This window comes from Apodemus sylvaticus, chromosome 2 (assembly GCF_947179515.1).
Source record: "Apodemus sylvaticus chromosome 2, mApoSyl1.1, whole genome shotgun sequence".
Taxonomy (NCBI): Eukaryota; Metazoa; Chordata; class Mammalia; order Rodentia; family Muridae; genus Apodemus; species Apodemus sylvaticus.
This window is the reverse complement of record NC_067473.1, coordinates 23653050-23677260: the sequence shown is the minus strand read 5'-3', so window position 1 is coordinate 23677260 and position 24211 is coordinate 23653050. Positions and strand designations below refer to the sequence as shown.

Here is a 24211-nt window from a genome sequence, read left to right as displayed (position 1 = left end):
TTCTGCAGGGCAGCCATGGCCTGGGTGTCTCATGGCTTACGAAGGACAACGCATGTTAACACAGCTTTGTCATTAGCTCACACTGGCGTATGCTCTTGTGTGTATAGATAGGCTACATGAAAGGATGATTGGGGAGCATTTTAGATTCCAGTTACCTGTGACTAAATAATCAGATTTATTAACAGAAACAGCTAACCTTCACACAAAGGAAGACGATAAATAATTTAATTTTACCGCCAGATTAAAGTCTCCAACCAAAGCAAGCTCTTTTACTGTCCAGACACCAGACTGTTTCTTGTGAGGATAACCCCTCACTCATCACCCACCGTCTCTTTCATCTGCTCTTTGGAGATAGCATGTGATCGTATGCATCTGTTTTCCCTTACAGATTTCCATCGGTGGTCTCATCAAAGGATTGTCATCAAAATGTATCTCTTCCAAAGATGAAATATTATAGATAGCACTGGACAACCTTGTCAGATTGTTTCCTAGTAAGGAAAAATAGTAATGAATATACATTTCTGCAGAATTAAACTGCAGAAGCTATGTATGTAGAATTCTACTGTCTTGGTAAAGTGCCCAAAGCACTCACAATGATGACAGTTCCAAGGTTCTTACTAATGTCCATGCTAGGAGAGAAAAGGGTGTATAAAAACCACTGTGGTTCTGTTGCCTCCTAGGGGAGACAAAGTGAGGCCAGAAGCTATCCCTTTACAATAGAGCAGATGACTTTGCAGAATAGGTATTACTATTTTTAAAATAAACTTTTAAAAAAGTTAAAGGTTGTTTAATGTTGTAGGGTCACATCAAACATGGGAAGAAAATACAGAGATTTCCATATGTTCTCTGACCTGACACCTGCCCAGGTCTCTGTCTTGTCATTATCTTCCTCTGTACTATGTACTACATAGATGCCACATGATGAGCATGAAAGAATACATCATCACCAAGCAGAATGTTTTCACGGCCCAAATCCTGGGCCTCTGTCTATTTATCCCTCCACACACACTCACCTCCTAGAGACCACTGACTGTCCTATAGCGGGAGTTGGATGCTCATATACATATTGTCTTTTCTTCCACCTGTAAAAAATACATTGTAGTTTCCTCTATGTCTTTCTGTGACTTTGCAGTTCATTTCTTTTTAGTACTAAATAATATTTCATGGCTTGAATGTTTAAGCTTTCCCACTCATCTATGGAAAGGCATCTTGGTTGCTTCTACATTGTGTTAATTATTAACGAGGCTATTACAAACATTTAGTTTTGTATTGATATACACTTTAAACTCCTTTAGGTAAATAACAAGGAGCCCAATGGCTGGATCATGTATTCAAGGATGTTTATGATGGGGTAGATTAGATCCTAAACAATACAGCAAGTTTCAGTAGGCTGAAATGGTGGTTTGTCTTCTGAGTACACTTTCCTATCTGCCAACTGTCCATCAGCAGAATAAACAGAGTTAGTGTGTTCACATGATGGACTATATGCGACCGCATGGAAACAACCTACGTGACCCTCACAAGCCTAATGCTGAGTGAGAGAAGAAGGCACAGAATAGTATTCACTTCATGGCTTTGCTTAAAGCAGGTTGTTGGAAACCATGGTCACGGTTGGCCTTGGCTGAAGGATGGGCCAGAGGCCAGAGGATGGAGGCACCAACAGTTCTGTGGGCCTTACCTGTTTCTTGATCCATGTTCTCAAACTTGTATTTGTTCAGTTTTGAAAATCTGTTGAGTTGCAGGTTGGCAGTATACACTCCTTCAGTTTGGACATTATACCTTAGTAAAAAAAATTTTTTTTCAAGCAGTGCATGGATGTGAGAAAAGAGGAACCTTATACACTACTGGTGGGAGTACAGAGAGAGTACAGCCATTCTGGAAATCAGTGGCGGGGCCCTTTATGAAGCTAAAACCAACCAACCAACAAAAAAAGCAAAGACCTAGTGACACTGTTCCTGGGGAAACATGAACACACTCAGCTAACACGCCACAGTCTGTCGGTGTTTACTGCTGCACTACTCACAATAACTAAGAAATGGAACCCTCTGAGATGTCAATCCACAGACAAATGGATAAGGCAGGTGTACAAAATAGAATTTTATTCAATCATAAAGGATAAATACATCTGTAGAAAAATTAGTTGAAGCTCATTATGTTAATCACATTAAACCAGACTCAGAATGATAAACACTATTTTCTCATATGCAGACTCTAGATTTAAATGCCTAAAATAACTTTATTATTTTATGTGTATGTTTTTCCTGCATGTATATATATGTACTATGTGAAGTCCTGGTCCCCATGGAGATCAGAAGAAAGGTCTCCTAATACTTGAGTTACAGACAGTTGTGAGCTGTCATGTGGGTCTTAGGAATAGAACCTGGGTCCTCTTTAAGAGCAGTCAGTGCTCTTAACTGCTGAGCCAACTCTCCAGCCCCAGAACTCTAGATTTTAAGCGTGTGTGTGTGTGTGTGTATACATGTACATGCATGTTTATGTGCATGCATGTTTATGTGCATGTGTATATATGTGCATGCATATTCATGTACATGCATGTGTGTACATGTGCATACGTGCTTATGTGCATGTGTGTGTATATGTGTATGAGTGTTTATGTACATGTGTGTGTACACGTGTATGCATGTTTATGTGTGTGTGTGTGTGTTTGATGAAAGTAGCAAGAGATGCATGAAGAAGAGGAGGAGGAAAAGATTTTAAAGGAGGGAAGACAAATATAAAGTATCGGAATAAACGGCACATGGAAGCAGAAAGGGGGACCAGCAAGAGGAGGGCAGGAACATGGGGAAGTCATGGAGAGGAGGGAGGCAGTGGGGCAAAGGGTGCAGGCATGTATGTGTGGGACGTCACAGTAAGGCCTGTGACGTTGTCTGCAACTTTACAGAAACAGAAACGTAGCTTGAGGATCTTTTCAGAGCTCTGGGTGAGCACTGTAGGCAGTGATCGTATCAAAACGTTTAATATCAGATCTGGCAGAGGGTCTAGGATCAGAACCGATGTTGCTGTTGACTACAGATGTAATGTTATCAGAAAACTAGCCAACAGGCTATCTGGGAGTGTGGGAACTAAAACCAGCACCACAGCTTTAAAGTAGACTGCAAAGAACCCTGGGCCGTGTCCGTGAGAGAACTGTCCTTCCTGGTTGGTCGTGACCATGTTCTTTTCTTTCATTTGCTATTCTATCTTCATGAGGGCAGAGTCATTTGTTAGGACCTTGACATCAGGCGCTGTGCCGAAAGCTTGAGCATTCATTGCATGCTACAAGCGTAGTTCTCGATCTGTGAGTCACAGCCCCTTTAGAGGTAGAAAGACCCTTTCACGGGCGTAACCTAAGACCATTGGAAAACACAGTTACTTACATTATGATTCATAGCAGTAGCAAAATTACAGTCATGAAGTAACACTGAAAATAATTTTGGGGTGGGAGGGGTGTCACCCCCAACAGGAGAAACTGAATTAAAGTGCTGCAGCATTAGGAGCATTGAGAACCACTGCTCTACAGTATGCACTCACTGATAACTGGATATTAGCCCAAAAGTTCTCAATACCCAAGATTCAATTCACAGACCATATGAAGCCCAAGAAGAAGAAAGACCAAAGTGTGGATGCTTCAGTGTTTCTTAGAAGGGGGAACAAAATTCTCATAGGAGGAAATATGGAGACAAAGTATGGAGCAGAGTCTGAAGGAAAGGCCATCCAGAGACAGCCCCACCTGGAGATCTATCTCATATACAGTCACCAAACCCGGAAGCCATTGTGGATGCCGGGAAATGCTTGCTGACAGGAGCCTGATATGGCTGTCTTCTGAGAGGCTCTGCCAGAACCTGACAAATATAGAGGGGGATGCTTGCAGCCAACCATTGGACTAAGTGTGGGGTCCCTGATGGAGGAGTTGGAGAAGGGACTGAAGGAGCTGAGGGGATTTTGCAGCCCCATGGGGAAGCAACAGTGTCAACCAGCTAGACTCCCCCCCCCCCACCAGCCGGGAGCTCCCAGGACTGGACCACCAACCAAAGAGTACATATGGAGGGACCCATGGCTCCGGCCACATGTGACAGAGGACGGCCTTGTTGGATGTCAGTAGGAGGAGAGGTCCTTGGGCCTGAGGGCCCATTGAATGGTCACATACCTACTCTTTAGAGCAGTGGTTCTCTCTCTCTCTCTCTCTCTCTCTCACACACACACACACACACACACATCTTTTTATTGTTTAAAATGCTATTAAAATACACACAACCCAATAATGATGAGGCGCAGTATTATTCAGTGCCTCCATCAATGCCCCAGTGTAGGTGAATGCCTGGGCAGGAAGGTGGGAATGGGTGGAAGGGTGGGTGAACACCCTTATAGAGGCAGAGGAAGGGGGAATGGGATAGGGAATTTCTGAAAGAGAGACCTGGAAAGGGGAAAACAATTGTTTTGTGAGAAATATTAAAAAAAAAAAAACAGCAAAAAACAAAAACAAAAACCAGGCACCTTCCCTTGCTTGTGCCGGTAACTCCCTGCCCCTGTGGCCTGGCTGGCCAAGCACTGGTGGCCAATGGCCAACCTGTTTTTATCTCGTGGAGACTCTGACTCAGTGCTCCAAAATCTCTCCACCCAGCTCCCTAAGTTCCTGTTGGCAGGTTGCTACCACTCCAGCCCCAAGCTTCCAAACCCCCACAACCTCTGCGGTGTACCTCAGGCAAACCCATGCTTTCTTTGCCTCAGAACCTTTCTCTCTTGAACACAGATGAGCTGCTGTGTGAAGGAAAATGCAGCACAAACTTAGTTCACAAACAATAGCTATTCAATCGCTGGACACAACAACTAAAATCCTAACTTGTAAGCCTTATTAACTCTAAATACTCTGGTGGCAAATCCTGACGGATCCGCCATTGAAGCTGGGAGACCCTCATAATTACATCTTGTCCTCATGTGATGTCCGAAAGGACCTAACTCTTCTCTCCTTTCTCTCTTCCTCCAGCCAACCCGAAAGTCCCTCCTACGCACCCAGTGATTGGCTCCATTATTAATTAGGGGATTATTAATTATTAATTAGGGACTTGCTCCTTGTCTGCAGCCCCTCCTGGGAGAGCAGAATTAGCATCAAAATACAAACAGCACCAGGCCCATCCACAACACAATGAAATGTAAATTTCATTGTGAATTAAATGAAATGTAAATTTAAAAACAAAGACTCAAGGGGAATAGAAAGAATCTATATAAAAGAATAAAAATTGGGACCATGCATATTTGAAGCACTACAATCAAGATCCGGATTTACTGATCTAAGATGAGAGTGGCCAGGTGTTTTTAACTTGGTTTTTCTTGAGTAATCAGAGGGTTTAAGTTGAGGAAGGTGAGGCATCTCTGAAGAATGAATGATACTACCTATTTTAGCCCAACAATTTATGTCAAATGCCATTAAACATGGACTGACTGTAGAACTTCATCATTATTGGGTTGTGTGTACTTTAGTAGCATTTTAAACAATAAAAATCATGAGTGAGAGAGAGAGAGAGAGAGAGAGAGAGAGAGAGAGAGAGAGAGAACCACTGCTCTAAAGAGTTGGTATGTGACCATTCATTCATTTCCCCAGTCACTGCTTCAGGCCATTGCCACTTCTGTGGTAACCTTAACGCTCCTTGGCCCTGCTAGACATGGGCGGCCTCCAGACCGGAACTTGGGAGCAGATGTTGAACCACGGCCTTTTCACCACCCTGTGAGAAGCCACCCCAGCTTGCCTTTGGAACTTGATGGACACAACGGGCTTGAATATTTCTAAGTCTCAAGTGGAAGAACAGAGAGCTGTCCCAGCCTGAGGCAGGGTCTGAAGCCCCTGGCCAATCTGTCTTGACGGTGTCTTAGCTCAAGCATCCCAGGTAATGTATTTCCAGTCGGGGGTTCCAGTCTCCAATGGAGCAGACTCCATTGAATTTTTGTTAATTGTGAATTAACAAATTCACAATTATAAAAATTAACAAAATTAACAAATTGTAACAAATATTCTTATAATATAATGATATAAAATAATAAAAAGTAACAAATGAACTCTGAATTTTTGTTAATTGGTTGGTATTTTGTTTTCTTTCTTACTATTTTATAGTTTATTTTTTGAGAACTTATACACAAGCACGGCACCCACATCACTGCCTCCTCTCCTCGTCCACCTCCCGCCCCTGCCATGCCTCTACTTCCAAATCCATGCTCTCTTCTTTAATGTTATTATTACATGTATGCACATGAGTATGATATATGTGTATATATTACCTGCTGAGTCCATTTACCTTCACTCATGTGTATGTTGTCCAGGAAGGACCATTTGGGATTGTACAACTGATATGGGAGCTTGCTCACAGAGAAAGCTTATCTTCCCTTTCTCTGTAGCTCTTCACCTAGTGGTGAGGCCCTCTGAATTTCCCTTGTCGACAGTGGCATGGTCAGCTAAGGTTGTCATGCTGGGCTCATTCAAGCAACCATGTTGTTGAGAGTTTGTGGGCACAGCGTCCCCACTAGAGGACACTAGTAACAGTAGGCATCCTAAACCCCTGACTCTTATCTTTCTGCCCCCTCTTCCAAAATATCCCCTAATCCTTAGGTTTAAGGGTTGCATTGTAGATACATTGGACAGGGTTGGGTACCACTGTAACTTATTCCCTGAATTCTACCAGGTTGTGGGTCTTTAAAATAGTCTCATCTATTATAAAACAAACAAACAAACAAACAAACAAACAAACACACACAAAACGAAACCAAAAGAAGCTTCTTTGATAAGGGTGAGAGATGCATTGATCTGTGGTATAAGGGTAATTATTTAGAAAACAGTAGGAAATTATATTGGTTTAGGAAGCTGCCAATTGTAGGTTCTCCTTTCCAGTCTGCGATCTTTCCAGTCATGGGTACTTTGATAGGTTTATAATACAAGCATCAATATCCTCCTTTTGAGTGGGCCTTGAGTCCAATTACACAACTGGCAGTTATCTCAAAGGCAAGAGTGTCACTACTGATCTCGTGGATATCGTCCTGTCAAGTCATGCTGCTTGTGTTTCCTAAGCTAGGAGCTGTGTAGGACAACCGGTTGCTCCTCTCCCTTGACATCTTGCATAACACTCTCTGACAGTAGGAGACCCAGTTCTCAGGGAGGAGGCTTCTAGGTATATTCCAGCTTGATATTTCCGAGTCTGGTGTCCAAAGTGTGAGGTTTCTTGAGTAATATGTCTTATCTTCTAGTTCTGGGATGCGGCCAATGGCAATATTGATTGTTTTGGAAGTCTGACCAACAGCTAGGTTTCTCATGCCTAGTACTGGAGTTTTCATTAGAAGATCCATGGCTCTTAGGGGAGCATTATCACCCCAAATAGCATAACTTCATTTAGACTATCTATCTGTATACATATATTACATGTAATTTTAGTAAACATCATGTATAATTCCTTGTCTTTTCAAACATATGTGGTGTTATTTATGTGCCTCCCCCATAGTGCTATCTTCCCTGCTTCCTATCCAAAGCTCCTCCTCCTCTTTCCCATTTCCCCCACCACAGCCCCTGTTTTCTGCTGTTTCCATCTCTAGATTCAAGGCAAGAAAACAGGTCTTCAACTTTGTGCTCATGTCCTCTAAGTAGGAAAAGCACCGTGCCCCTCTCCCTCTGATGCTTACTTTATGCATTGACATTCTTTATTTTTTTCAGAAAAAGCTGCAATTTTCTCTTTAAAGATTCTACTTATGGCATGTTATGTTTGACACATACCTCAGAGAACTAGGCTCTGTAGAACATTTAAAGACAGAAAGGACAGTGGAAGAGGATTTATTTGATTGTTGCTTGCATGTAGAGTAGCCAGACTTCTCAGCTCCTCTGTATTTCTTGGAATATCTTTGATGGCATTGTTTGAGATGTTGAGTGTTCTGAGCTGAGTCATATGAGACACCTCTTCTGGAAGTCTTGTTAGCTGGAAGGATGATTACACAATTATACTTTTATAAACCCATAAATATCTGTCTCCTGCATTACCCCCTGAAAGCAACTGCAAGAATAGAGTTTTGTTCCAGCGTTTGTGTAAGGAGATATTTTCATTCTGTTACAGTTCTTTGTGACTCTACATCCTGAAATCCTTGGGAGTTTGTGTAGGATTGTGTACATGTCCCTGAGTCTTATCAGTGCTCCCCAGTAAACACTGTTGCTTGGGGCCTATTCTCTTTCCAAACAAGCTCAGTGGCTGCACCCGCCCACCCCCACACACTCTTTTCTTGTCTCCCTAATTGTGATGCTGCTTTGTCTTTTTTTCTTCCCTGAAATTTTTCCAATTTATCAGTTATACTGCATCCTAATTTCCTCACAAAAAGTGATAAACATGTCCACCCTTACACACATTTGTGCAGCAAACACACACCACACATATCCACATCCTATATCCTTCACATATATACCACACACCCCACACTACACACAATACACAAGCAATACATACATATACACACAATACACATACAACATACATACAAAACATACTATATAAACTTACCACCACAGAGATCACACACTCATAACACATACCTACTCTCATACAACAAATACATACCACATGCATGCCACATACATACAGACACACATACAAAGTACACACACCACACACATACACTATACCCCCAACACATGAACATCTAATGATAACAGCTGCTTGACAAAGATCCACAGCGCTGAGCCACATGATGCGATCTCCACTGCGCTGTCTTTCACTCTTGATCTTACTCTCCACATGTTACATGCTTGGGTTTTTTTTTTTTTTAATATTTGTACAACTTGGGAATATTAAATAGATTGGAAATTTCTTATGAATCTGTTTTTGCCTTCTCCCAGAAGTATTGCGTCTAAGTTTCCCCAAGAGAGTCCTGAGCATACTAGTCCTCCTGCTTTTAAGAAGTTACCCTTATCTGCCCCTACATAAAGTTCTTCCTTATTTCCTGGAGGTTGTGACTCCAAGACACCAGAGATCTCCTTATGAGGTTCTGACTCCAAAATGCTCTTGGAGAATCTACCCCTGTACTTATTCAGAAACAAGATAATCAGGACAAAGTAAATGTAAAAAGGTAAACAGGGTTCCATAGACTAGAGGGGTTGGCAGCAGATGAGGTTTAAACATCTTCCTACTATATGCTCAGGTGATTGTGTGGCACGTTAGACTGAGGGCTGCACATGGTTTGCCCCTTGAGGAAAAGACTCAGCAACAAAGTTACATTGACTTGGAGTTATCTCTATCATGCATGGGGGCTTACACTGAGAGACAAAGAATGGCATGGGTAAATGATAAGAGAGTGATAAAAATTAAGACCCATTTTTCTTAGAAAAGTTAGCTTGTATTGGACCATTGTGGTGTCATATAATCAAGGAACAAAAGAATACTCAGATTAGACATACAAATAAATTCTACAAAGATATAAAATATAAATGTTTTATTATGTCAGAAATTGAAAAACATCTACAGCAGCTTTGGCCTAAAGTCTTTTCCTGTGCCCAATGACAATTGGCATTCTGACCATTAAATTGGCATTCTGACCATAATACACTACTCTGGACATGGCAGCCTGCTTTGGCTGGCTTGGAGATTTTCTTTCTATCTAGTGTCCTTGAATCTGACAGAGCTACCAGCTTGAGAGTGGCCTGCAATGCTTTGGCAAAATATGCCTCTAGATTGTTAGTTGAGTTATGGACCTGATGAGGGAAAATAATTGGAAAAGATAATTGTTCTGTCACGATTTATCAATGATGACTAAACTTATGACTAAGAGGAAGTTAAAACACATGTCTGAGGACAAAAGTAATACGATTTATGTCTTAGAACAACATGAATTGGTCCCTGACTGCTGAGTTCTGTATAAATAAAGAAGCACTCTGACTGCCAGTCAGTCAGGATTCAAGATTCCCCTAGTACCCATGCCTGACTCACTCCTCCCTCACCAACAACTTATCTCTACTGAGGGACCTGGACATTTCCAGGGCTGAAGCCCCATCACTGCACATACAGACATACCTCTCACACACAGAGATGCCACATACACTATGCATCACAAACACACACACACACACACACACACACACACACAAACACATAGAGACACAGAAGAATGAGTAGGATTAAAGTATGTTGTATAAAGCCAGCTTAACATCATGCATAAATATGGCTAATGAGGATGTGTCCCATGTGGAGAAGTCATATGTGAGTAAGAAAGACCATGCAAGACTTCCCAGCTTATACAGTAGGAATAAGATCAACATAGATGGGCAGGCCTGTCAGTGATTTCCTTCAAATAAATATTTTTTGAACATTTCATATAATTTTTGTTTTGTGGGTTTTTTTGAGACTATCTCTATGTAGCTCTGACTTCCCTGGAACTATGTATTTGCGGTTGGCCTCAAACTCGTAGAGATCATCCTCTTTCTCTGACCTCCCCCCACAAACCTGGGATTAAAGACATGGCCACTATGTGTAAATGTAACTTTTATTCTCCTGTAGTAACTGTTCTCTTTGAAGTTTACTGCCTCCCTCCATCTTCTACCCCAGGCCCAGTCCTGGAATCTTATAACCTCCATAAATCTAATCCAGGCCTAGAATGTTTTCAGTCTCTGAGCTTTCTGCTGAATAAGCCCTACCCTTTCTTGTGCTTTCTGAGCTCTGGCTATCTGGTTCAACTCAGCTCTTCTAGTCCAATCCTTCACCAAGATGACTGATTCGATCTGGCTTCTCAGTCTGCCTCTCTCTGACTTTCTGTTCTTCCTGGCCTCAGACTAACTCTGGCAATCTGTTCTAGTCTTCTGTCTTTACCTCGTTCTCTCTTCAGCCTGTCTCTGCAAACCCCCTTCTCTTTCTCTCTGCATTGCCCTCTTAAGTAGCTTCCCTGGCCTCTCTCATGAAAGCTGGGCATATCCTATTCTGTCAAATCTTTCTCTGATTCATCACTTTGTCTGCCACTCAATTAGATGTCACTTTCAAATATGGGTGCTTCCTTCTACAAACTAACTTTACCTTCATTGTTTGGGTTCTATGTTGTGTGCTAATGTTATTTCTGTATTCTAGCCAGAGGGATTAAAGGTGTGTGCTGAGGGTCAAGCTACACCACAACCAGATATAGATATTTTCAGTAAATAATATGATATTTGGCTTCACAGTGTGATCAAATATTGTGTAGCTACCATGCTTCACTACATTTTTTATAAATTATTTTTATACACTCCATATTTTATTTCCCACCCCGCCAACTCCTATCGACTATCCAACTGTTCCACATCCCACACCTCTTCCCCACCCCCTGACTCCACATGGATTTCTCCCCCACTCCACCTGGCCTCTAAACTCCCAGGGGCCTCCAGTCTCTTGAGGGTTAGGTACGCCATCTCTGAATGAACACAGACCTGGCAATCCTCTACTGTATGTGTGCTAGGGGCCGCATATCAGCTGGTGTGTGCTGCCTGTCTGGTGGTCCAATGTTTGAGAGATCCTGGGGGTCCAGATTAATTGACACTGCTCCTCCTACAGGATTGCCCTCAGTCTCATTCATTAGCTAAATATTTTTTTAAATACTTGCTGAGTGTTTATTAGAGGAAGAGAGAGCTCTGAGATGATGGAAGAGATGTTGAAATAAGAGTCCTCCCTAGCAACCATCACTTTGCCTAATGGAAACTTTATGACTAACTGGATTCATCTGCTTCAGATGGTTGGTTATTGATCAGCTAATAGATAAACTAATCATTTAGGTATTCCATCTCCATTATATCCAAGTGACATTTTCAACATTTCATAATCCAGTGACTATTTTTCTTAACAGAGATTCTTATAATGTTTCCTCATCTAAAGACTGTTGGAATGATCTTGAAAGGACTTTCACTGGGATTTTGGCAGCCTCTTCCAATCATGAATTCCTCCCTCTCTTCATACCTCTACCTTCCTTCTTCCCTGTTCTCTTTCTTCCTTCCCTTCTTTTTGGACAGAGTCTCCTTCTGGATCCCAGATCAGGTGTCAGCTCACTGTGCTCCTGTCTCAGCCTCATGAGTGTTGGGATCACAGCCATGCACAACCATGCCAAATATAACACATTAGCAGCAGTCTCCCTGGGGCTGGATATTTGGCTCCACAGTTAAGAGCACTTACTGCCTTTGTGAAGGACTTTGTTCTCAGCACCCACATGGCAATACACAAACAACTTTATCTCCAGTTCCAGAAGATCAAACATCCTCTTCTGGCTCCCATGGGAACCAGGCAGGGATGCTGCACATACACGTACATCAAAGCAAAACAATCATGTACATAAAAGGCATATAAAAAGAGAATCCTTGTCTGGAATGAAGTCTGATGACTGACAAAGCCTGAGAAAACAGGAAAATAAGTCAGAGAGCACCATGCAGGCAGCTGCTGGAGTAAACAAGGCATGAAACAAGTGTTGATCGTGGGCAAGAGCGGAGAGAGTGACAGTGGAAATTCCAGGGAAAGTTGCCATCTGTGGAGCTAGAGTGCTAGAGATTATGTGTGTGACAAGAAAGTGTGATGAGGTCAAAGAAAGAGTTAGTGAAAAGGAGAACCTTAGGGACATAGTCCAGAGGAGTCACAAGACACAGGAAGAGAGAATTAACGTACTTCCAGTAAATTAGTCAAATTAACTGGTAATTCTATTACAGAACCAAGATGCATATTTTACTTCAAAAGCAACTTTGCTACAGTTCTCTCATTCTTAATTCCGTTGCTTAGGCTACACACTACGACTGCGGCAGGCTCACTGGAAATATATTACCCAGCAGGAGTTACATTACAAAGGCCAGATAAGCCTGAGCTGAGGTGGAGGCACATTTATTGGACAACTAGTCCAGCCAGTTTGAGAGCTTCAGGTTCCATGAGCGAGCCTGTCTCCGAAAAGGAGTGGAAACAGTTGGCACAGTGACACCTCGTTTAATTCCAGCCGCCAAGGAAGAAGCAGAGCAGGCAGATCTCTGTGAGTTCAAGGCCAACCTGATCTACACAGCAAGCTCCAGGGGTGTCAGGGCTTCACTGAGGTCTTGCCTAAACAGCAGCAACAACAACAATGGCAAAATTGAAGTATAATTGAAGAGGACACCTCTAGCTTCTGTGTGCATGTAGCCACGTGTACCCACATGTATTCATGCACACACCCACAGGAATGCATACATGTATAACACACACACACATACAATTTGAAAAATCTTCCAATGAACTAAATAAAAAGTAATGTACAAAGTTTTCCTTGTTTCACATTGCATTTATATGAAATGCCCTATAAAGCTTTTGTGTAGAGTGCTATGTCTCTAAGCCATGTTTTTTTAAATGTAGGACATGTCACCTATTTAAAATACACATATAAGCAGTTGCATGTTGTTAGTCAGGGTTACTATTACTGTGATTCAACACCATGATCAAAAGCAACTCAGGAAGGAAAGGATTTGCTTCACTTACAGTTCTATATAATAGTTCATCTTCAAAAGCATTGAGTGTAGGAACTCAAGAGGGCAGGAACCTGGAGGCAGGATGCAGAGACGATGCCAGGGTGCTGCTTACTGGCTTGCTCCTCATGGTGTGCCAGCCTGCTTTCATACAGAACCCAGGACCACCAGCCGAGATGGGAACCCCACCCCCACACAATGGGCTGGCCCTTCCCCCATCAATCACTAACTGATACAATACCCTACAGGCTTGTCTACAGCCTGATCTTATGGAGGTGTTTTTTCAACTGGGGCTCCCTCCACTCTAAGGATTTTAGCTTGTGTCAAGTTGAGAGAAAACTAGCCAGGACACATGCACACTGTTTCAGGGGTTGAGATTCCCCTTCTCCTCACCCCTACACACCCAGAAGAGCCGTCTTGCCCTTTTCCCACTTGTCTGGCTTATATTCAGCTCCTCCAGAGTTTGAAGTTGGCACAGTTCCAACAGGAAAATGTGTGAGATTATTGTTTGACAAGTTTAACTTCTGGATCCTTTTCAATTTGGATATTTCTGAAGGTATTTTCTGAAATATCAAATACTTGTACATTTTAAAAAGAACACACGTAGTTAGGGAAAATTTCAAACTTATTACCAGGCAGAATGAGCATATGGAGTGATACCATAGCAGAGGTATAGAGAGATATTGTCTTTACTTGGTTTTCGCAAGACCCAGGTATTAAAGCTTAGTGAGAAAACATAAATGCTATGACAATATGGTGAGATTGTTTCTTTGACTCCTCTTACTGGAAGACATATGCATAGGATATTCCTGGGAAATATGTTATGCTGTTATAATTCAATTCAACTCTTGTTATTTTTCTACTTTAAAAAAAAATTCAATAGGAACATGTGTGATTTGATTGCCTGAAAATTCCAGGCTGTGGCCTGGCCCTTTCTGCTGGGGCAGACTCTTAGCTAGTCTACTCCAGTGGAGACAGCATATCCTGATCCATCTTAGAGAACCCTCTGCATTCAGGGCAGTTGAGAACCCTCTGCACTCTGAGCAGTTGAGGATCCACTGCACTCAGAGTAATTGAGGATCAGCTGCATGCAGAGCAGTTGGAAACCATCTTGACTGCTCCACTGAAGACCCAACAGTCTGAAGACTTCCCAGAGGATTTACTGCAGCCAGGGCGACAGATCAGCAGCTTCCCTGTCCCTGTGAAAAGCCCCCAGTTTGAAGGCCCCACAGGTGGTCTGCTACAGCCATGGCTGCATGCCTACCAGGAGACCAGAAGCAACCCGGGAACAAAAGAGGCAGACTCTAGACAGTCACTCAGACCAACAAACATCAGGGATATCCAGATGGTGAAAGGCAAGTGCAAGACCATAAGCAACACAAGCCAATATACATAGGCATCATCAAAACCCAGTTCTTCCACCACAGCAAGCCCCGAATACAACATACCTGTTAATCAGGAAGCTGACATAAAATCTTATCTCATGAAAATAATATAGTCCTTTAAGGAGGATATCAATAACTCACTGAAAGAAATACAGGAAAACACAGGTAAACGGGTGAAGGAATTGAATAAAGTGATCCAAGATCTAAAGTGGGAGTAGAAACAATAAAGAAGACACAAATGGAGGCAAACCTGGAAATGGAAAACCTAGAAAAGAGGTCAGGAACTACAGATGCAAGTATCACCAACAGAATACAATTGATAGAAGAGAGAATCTCAGGTGTAGAAGATACCATAGAAGAGATTGACACAACTGTCAAAGAAAATTGAAAACATAAAAAACTCCTACCCAAAGCATTCAAGAAATTCAAGGTACAATGTAAAGACCAAATTTAAGAATAAATGGAATAGAGGAGAATGGAGATTCCCAGCTCAAAGGACCTGAAAATGTCTTCAACAAATTCATAGAAGAAAACTTCCCCAACCTAAAGAAAGAGAAAGAAATGGCCATAAATGTACAAGAAGCCTATAGAACACCAAGTAAATTGGACCAGAAAATAAAATCCTCTTGTCACATAATAATCAAAACATTAAATGCACAGAACAAAGAAAGAATATTAAAAGCTTCAAGGGAAAAGGGTCAAGTAACATACAAAGTTAGATCTATCAGAATTACACCAGACTTCCCAATAGAGAATATGAAAGTTAGAAGAGCCTGGGCAGAACACAAGATTCTAAGAGAACACAAATGCCAGGCCAGGATACTATACCCAGCAAAAAAAAAAAAAAAAAAAAAAAAAAAAAAAAAAAAAAAAAAAAAAAACCAAAACAAAAAAACAAAAAACAAAAAAAAAAAAACTCTCAATCAAATGGATGAAGAAACCAAAATATTCCTTGACAAAACTAAATTCAAACAGTATTTATCTACTAATCTAACCCTACAGAGGATCCTAGAAGTAAAACTCCAACACAAGGAAGGTACCTGCACTAAAGAAAGGACAAGACATCAAGCATCTCACAACAAAGCCAAAAGGAGAGAACCACATGCACATAAAGCCACCTACAAAAACAAATGTATCAGGAACCAAGTTATCTCTCTTTAATATCTCTGAATATTAATGGACTCAACTCACCTGTTAAAAGACATGAGCTAACAGACTGGATATGTAAACAAGATCCAGCATTAGGCTGCATACAAGAAACATACCTCAATAACAAAGACAGACCCTGCCTCAGAGTATAAGGATAGAAAAAGATCTTCCAAGCAAATGGTCCCAGGAAACAAGCAGGAGTTGCCACCCTAATAACCAATAAAATAGACTTTCAACCAAAAGTTGTCAAGCACGATAAAGAAGGACGCTTCATATTTACCAAGGGGAAAATCCACCAAGATGAACTCAATTCTCAATTCTGAACATCTATGCCCCAAATGCAAGAACACCCATATTCATAAAAGAAACTTTACATATCTAATAAAAAATAAAAGTAAAATAAAATGTAAAACTCAAAAAGAAAGAAAGAAAGAAACTTTACTACAGCTCAAAACACACATTGAACCTTACACAATAATAGTGGGAGACTTTAACACCCCACTCTTACCTATGGTTAGGTCATTGAAACAGAAACTAAACAGAGACACAGTGAAACTAAGAGATGTTATGAACCAAATAGATTTAACATATCTATAGAACATTTCATCCTAAAACAAAAGAACACACCTTCTTCTCGGCACCTCATGGTATGTTCTCCAAAATTGACCATATAATTGGTCACAAAACAACCCTCAACTGATACAAGAAGACTGATATAATCCCATACATCCTATCAGATCACCATGGCCTAAGGCTGGTTTTCAAGAACAGCAAAAACAACAGAAAGCGCACATACACATAAAAACTGAACAACTCTTTATTCAACAATAACTTGATCAGCGAAGAAATAAAGAAATTAAAGACTTCCTGTAATTTAATGAAAATGTTGACACATCATACCTAAGCTTATGGGACACAATGAAAGCAGTGCTAAGAGGAAAGTTCATAGCACTTAGTGCCCAGGTAAACAAATTGGAGAGATCTCACACTAACAACTTAACACCACACCCGAGAGCTCTAGAACAAAAAAAAGTAAACTCACCCAAGAGGAGTAGAAGGCAGGAAATAGTCAAATTAGGCCAAAATCAACCAAATAGAAACAAAGAAAACAATACAAAGAATCAATAAAACCAGAAGCTGGTTCTTTGAGATAATCAACACGATAGATAAATTCCTAGCCAAACTAACTACAGGGCCAAGAAGCAGTATCCAAATTAACAAAATCAGAAATGAAAAGGGAGACATAACAGAAATGGAGGAAAGTCAAAAAATCATCAGATCCTACTATAAAGCCTATATTCAACAAAACTGGAAAATCTCGATGAAATGGATGGTTTTTCTAGACAGATATCACATATCAAAATTAAATCAAGAGCAGTTAAACTCTAAACAGGCCCATATTGCACAAGGAAATAGATGTCATTAAAAACCTCCCAACCAAAAAAAGCTCAGGGACAGTTGGATTTAGTGCAGAATTCTACCATACCTTCAAAGGAGACCTGATACCAACTTTTCTCAAACTATTCCATAAGATAGGAAGAGACGAATACTACCTAACTTGTTCTATAAAGCCACAATTACTCCAATACACAAGGACCCAACCAAAAAGAGAACATTAGACCAATCTCGCTATGAATATCAATGCAAAAATACTCAATAAAATTCTTACAAACCGAATCCAAGAACATCAAAAGCATCATTCACCATACAAGTAGGCTTCATCCCAGGAATACAATGTTGGTTTAATATATGAAAATCCATTAATGTAATCCATTATATAAACAAACTCAAAGAAAAAAAATCACATGTTCATCTCCTTAGATGCAGAAAAAGCATTCGACAAAATACAACATCTGTTCATGTTAAAAGTATTGGAGAGATCAGGAATTCAAGGACCATACTTAAACATAATAAAAGCAATTTACTGCAAACCAAGAGCCAATATCAAATTAAATGGAGACATACTTGAAGCAATCCCACTGAAATCTAGGGCAAGACAAGGATGCCTTACTCTCCCCATATCTATTCAATATAGTACTCAAAGTGATAGCTAGGACAATAAGACAACAAAAAGAGATCAAGGGGCTACAAATTGGCAAAGAAGAAATAAAGGTATCACTATTTGCAGATGGTATGATAGCATACATAAGCAACCCCAAAAATTCTACCAGAGAATTCTCTAGCTTATAAACAACTTCAGCAAAGTGGCCATATATAAAATTAACTCAAATAAAATAGTAGCCTTCCTTTATACAAATGATAAACAGTCCGAGAAAGAAATTAGTGAAACAATTCCCTTCACAATAGCCACAAATACTATAAAATATTTTGGGAGAATGCTAATCAAACAAGTGAAAGACATGTATGACAATAACTTCAAGTCTCTCAAAAAAGAAATCGAAGATCTCAGAAAATGGAGAGATCTTCCATGTTCATGGATTGGCAGAATTAACATAGCAAAAATGGCCATCCTACCAAAGGCAATCTATAGATTCAATGCAATCCCCATCAAAATCTGAACACAATTCTTCAAAGATATGGAAAGAATAATTCTCAAATTCATCTGGAAAGGCAAAAAATGCAAAATAGCGACAATAATTCTTAACAATCAGGGGGAACGCCATCTCTGACCTCAATGACCTCAAGTTTTACTACAGAGCAATAGTGATAAAAACTGCATGGTATTGGTACAGAGACAGGCATGTTGATCAATAGGATAGAATTGAAGTCCCAGAAATAAAACCACACACTTATGGACACTTGATGTTTGACAAAGAAGCCAAAAGTTTACAATGAAAAAAAAAAGCATTTTTTAATAAATGTGCTGATCTAACTGGTTGTCTGAATGTACAAAAATGAAAATAGGCCCTTATTTGTCACCTTGCACAAAGCTCAAGTCCAAGTGGATCAAGGACCTCAACATAAAACCAGACACATTAAATCTTATAGAAGATAAAGTGGGAAAGAGCCTTGAACCCATTGGCACAGGAGGAAATTTCCTAAACAGCGCCCCAGTGGCTCAGGCTCTAAGATCAAGAATTGGTAAATGGGACCTCATGAAACTAGAAAGCTTCTGTAAATCAAAGGACATAGTCAATAAGACAAATTAGAAATCTACAGATTGGGAAAAAACATTCACTAACCCAACATCTGATGGAGGGCTAATATCCAAAATATATAAAGAACTCAAGAAACTAATCGCCAAAATTGGGGTATAGAACTAAACCGAGATTTCACAACTGAGGAATCTTGAAAGGCTGAGAAGCACCAACAGAAATGTTCAAAGTCCTTAGTGATCATAGAAATGCAAATCAAAACGACCTAGATTCTACCTTAAGCCAACCAGAATGGCTAAGCTCAAAACCACAGGTGACAACACATGTTGGAGAGGATGTGGAGAAAGGAGACCACTCCTCCATTGCTCATGGGATTGCAAACTGGTACAACCACTCTGGAAATTAATCTGGAGGTTCCTCAGAAAATTGGAAATAGATCTACCTGAAGACCCAGAAATACCACTCTTGGGAATATACCCAAAAGATGCCCTGTCATACCACAGGGGCGCGTGTTCCACTATGTTCATAGCATAGCCTTATTTGTGGTAGCCAGAAGCTGGAAACAACCCAGATGTCCCATGACAGAAGAATGGATACATAAAATGTGGTTCATTACACAATGAAATATTACTCAGCTATTTAGAACAAGGACATTCTGAGTTTTGCAGGCAAATGGATGGAACTAGAAAATGTCATCCTGAGTGAGGCAACTCAGACCCAAAAGGACAAGCATGGTATGTTCTCACTAATACATGGATGTTAAATAGTACATAGTACCCAAGATACAGTCCACAGAACTCAAAAAGGTCAAGAAGCTGAAGTGCCCAAGTGAGGATGCCTCAGTCCCACTTGGGGAGGGAGGGAGGGACCTGGCAGGGTAAGTGGATGTGGGGTGGGGGAGTGAGTAGGGGGAGAGGGGAACCTGATCTGGTATTGGGTGAGGGAAAAGGACTGAAGCCCTGAGGGCCATCAGAAAGAATGGAAACAGGCAATCTCGGGAGATAGGAGGGTAGAGGGACCCTCCAGAATACACCAGAGACCTGGGAGGTGAGAGACTCAGGACTCAAGGGAGGAACCTCAGATGAAATGACCCACAGTAATGAGAGGGAACTTATAGAGCTCACCTCCAGCAGGAAGATAGGGCATCAAATGAGGGAGGGGGGGCCATTCCACAGTCACAACTCTGACCCATGATTGTGCCTCTCTGAAAGAATTACAGGGATGGAAATGGAGAGAAGCCTGAGGCAAAGAAGGTCCAGGGACAGGCCCAGAGTAGGATCCAGCTCAAGGTTCCAAGTCCTGATACTATTACTGAAGTTGTGGAGCGCTCACAAAAAGGGACCGAGCATGACTGCACTCCAGAAGACCCAACAAGCAGCTGAAAGAGTCAGATGCAGATATTTGCACTCAACCAATGGACAGAAGCAGCTGACCCCTGTATTGGATTAGGAAAGGCTGAAAGAAGCTGAGGAGAAGGGCGATCCTTAGGAGGACCAGCAGTCTCAATTAATCAGGACGCCTGAGATTTCTCAAACACTGGACCACCAAACAGCCAGCATACACCAGCTGATATGAGGCCTCCAACACACATACAGTAGAGGACTGCCAGGGCTGTGTTCATTCAGAGATGATGCACCTAACCCTCAAGAGACTAGAGGCCCCAGGGAATTTTAGAGGTCAGGTGGGGTGAGGGGTGGGGACATCCACGTGGAGACGGGTGTGGGGAGGAGGTACGGGATGTGGAACAGTCAGAGGGTGGACGTGGGTCTGGGGGAATAAAACATGGAGTGTAAAAATAAATAAATTAATTAATTAATAATAAAAATCCAGACTGTATATATTACTAATATGTGAGATCTCTTCAGACATTTTTATCATTTTATTTCTGTTTACATGGAGTTTTCTCAAAAGTTTAAGCTTAAGGAAACATTTTATTTGATTCTTATTTAAATATAGATATTTTACCTATTTGACTTTTAAAATGTCCACAGGAAATTCTTGTAAACTCTTAGCATCAAGATTAACTATAAAGTTATCAGACACTACGTCAAATTCTTTCTGATTTTTTGTTAGAGGCTCATGGTCTATGATTCTTCCCAGTTGGGAGTTTGAGTTCAGTCATCTTAGTCTCTGATGACTCAGAGCTCTGCAGACTTTCTGGTTTTGACAGTGGGATGACATCTGCTATGTTAGTGTCAGAAAATGGAATTCCTGTATTTTCCTCTTCATTTCTGTTAAGCTCACTTGTGGTGGAAGCTGTTGGTTGTTCTGTGTCCTTCAAAGGATTTACTTCATAAATCTATTTGGAATTTTTACTCTTTGAGTAAAGAGAAGCTTCATTCAAGGGATCTGATATTTCTTCAATAAATCCAGGCTCCAGTTGTGTTGAGTATAGGCTTTTGTAGTAGGATCAGATGATTTTTTTTGAATTTCCTCGGTTTCTGTTGTAATATCTCCCTTTTCATTTCTAATTTTGTTCATTTGGATACTTTCTCTGTGCCCTTTGGTTAGTCTGGCTAAGGGTTTATCTATCTTGCTGATTTTTTCAAAGAACCAGCTTTTGGTTTTGTTGATTCTTTGTATGGTTCTCTTGGTTTCTACTTGATTGATTTCAGCCCTGAGTTTGATGATTTCCTGTAAGGCAAAGGACACTGTCAAAAGGACAAAACGTCAACCAACAGATTGGGAAAGGATCTTCACCAACCCTAAATCCAACAGATAGCTAATATCTAATATATACAAAGAACTCAAGAAGGTAGAACCCAGAGAACCAAATAACCCCATTAAAAAGTGGGGTACGGAGCTAAACAAAGAATTTTCACATGAAGAATTTCGGAGGGCTGAGAAACACCTTAAGAAATGTTCAACATCATTAATCATTAGGGAAATGCAAATCAAAACAACCCTGAGATTTCACCTCACACCAGTCAGAATGGCTAAGGTCAAAAACTCAGGAGACAGCAGGTGTTGGCGAGGATGTGGAGAGAGAGGAACACTCCTCCACTGCTGGTGGGATTGCAAGATGGTGCAACCACTTTGGAAATCAGTCTGGCGGTTCCTCAGAAAACTGGGCATGACACTTCCTGAGGACCCTGCTATACCACTCCTGGGCATATACCCAGAGGATTCTTCAGCATGCAATAAGGACACATGCTCCACTATGTTCATAGCAGCCCTATTTGTAGTAGCCAGAATCTGGAAAGAACCCAGGTATCCCTCAATGGAGGAATGGATACAAAAAATGTGGTATATTTACAAAATGGAGTACTATTCAGCCATTAGAAACAATGAATTCATGAAATTCTTAGATGGAGCTGGAGAACATCATACTAAGTGAGGTAACCCAGTCTCAAAAGATCAATCATGGTATACACTCACTGTTAAGTGGATATTAGCCCAGAAACTCTGAATACCCAGGACATAATCCACATATTAAATGAGGTCCAAAAACAATGGAAGAGTGGCCCCTGGTTCTGGAAAGACTCAGTGCAACAGTATAGGGGAATACCAGAACAGGGAAATGGGAAGGGGTAGATGGAGGAACAGGGGGAGGGAAGAGGGCTTATGCGACTTGCAGGGAGTGGGGACCAAGAAAAGGGGAAATCATTTGAAATGTAAATAAAAAATATATCAATAAAGAAAAAAAAAGCAAACAAAAATAAATCCAGGCTCCTCCAGTGACTTAAACCTAGTGAATCCTTCAGGTTCCACATTACTCCCATCTTCAGACATCTTACTGGTAGCTCTTGCACGAACTAAGACTATAATTTTTTTTTTGTGTGTGTTTTTCCCCTTTGAACCTCAAGACAAATGTTGATATTACTAAAGCATGGTGAAGATGTTGAAATTACACACAGAAGGCTAACAGCAGATCTTCACCTCTTAGACACTCCATATCCAGCTGCAGCCACCTAGGCCCGCCTGCCCCATCTCTAGTGGACCGCATCTGTCTTCCTCTCCTCAGCCTCCTACTCATGGGTTTATCGTAGACCCCAACTGCAGCGGGCACTCACTGGCCTGCAATCCCCAGGCCACTCCAGCCAGGCAGACAGGCTCTTTTCAGGTCTTCCTTACAGGAATACCAGGACAGGGAAGTGGAGGAGGGTTGATTGGGGAAGGGGAGATGACTTATGGGATTTTGTGGGGAGGGGAGAATCAGGAAAAAGGACAACATTCAAAATGTAAATAAAGAATATATCTAATTAAAAAGAAAGAAAAGGAAAAAAAGTGGAAAGACTTGGAGGAGAAGAGTATTTTACCACAGTGAATGAAAAGTAAGATAACATCATGTCTCCATTTAATTAATGTTTTGGTCCCTGAAGAAATTGAATTAGATGATGTTTAGTTTAATACCCAGTGATAGTGCCAAATAGCAGAAGCTTGTTTTGAGGAAAATAATATGGTCATAAAAATGTGACCATGATTTGACAAACTCTATTTTCTGTTTAAATAAAAGTGAATTAAAACAAAACAGAACAAAAAACAAATAACCTAGAAAATATCAAAAAAATTATGTTGACAAATGGGGAACCAGGGTCTATGTATATCACAGCACTCTGTGGGGTGTATGCCACAGGGCTACATATAGCCTGTATCACACCAAGGTCCCTTGCTAGGTAAACCTAAACTTTTTTCTAGAGGAGCCTCAAAACATAACCTTCCTGGTCAGTTTTTCATAAGTTTCCTAAACCCCAATCTATCTACATCATTGAAAATAAAAATCAAGTCTGGGAATACAGAGGGGGATGCCCTCAGTCAACCATTGAACGGATCACAGGGTCCCCAATGGAGGAACTAGAGAAAGGACCCAAGGAGCTGAAGGGGTTGGCAGCCCCATAGGAAGAATATCACTATGAATCATCCAGTAGCCCCCAGAGCTCTCAGGGACTAAACCACCAACCAAAGAGTACACATGGAGGGACCCATGGCTCCAGCTGCACATGTAGCAGAGGATGGCCTTGTTGGACATCAAAGGGAGGAGAGGTCCTTGGCCCCGAGAAGGTTCGATGCCCCAGTATAGGGGAATGCCAGGACAGGGAAGAGGGAGTGGGTGGGTTAATGAGTGGGGAGGGGGGATGGGTGAGGGGGTTTTCAGAGGGGAAACCAGGAAAGGATATAACATTTGAAAAGGAAATAAAGCAAATATCTAATAAAAAAATCATCTTTTGGAAAAATAA

At 41.1% G+C, this 24211-nt stretch overlaps 1 pseudogene; it reads right to left on the bottom strand.

Annotated features, from left to right (window-relative positions):
* Positions 1 to 318: 318 nt before the first annotated feature.
* On the bottom strand, positions 319 to 22766 carry LOC127677265 (leucine-rich repeat and death domain-containing protein 1-like; annotated as a pseudogene).
* Between the last annotated feature and the right edge of the window lie 1445 nt (positions 22767 to 24211).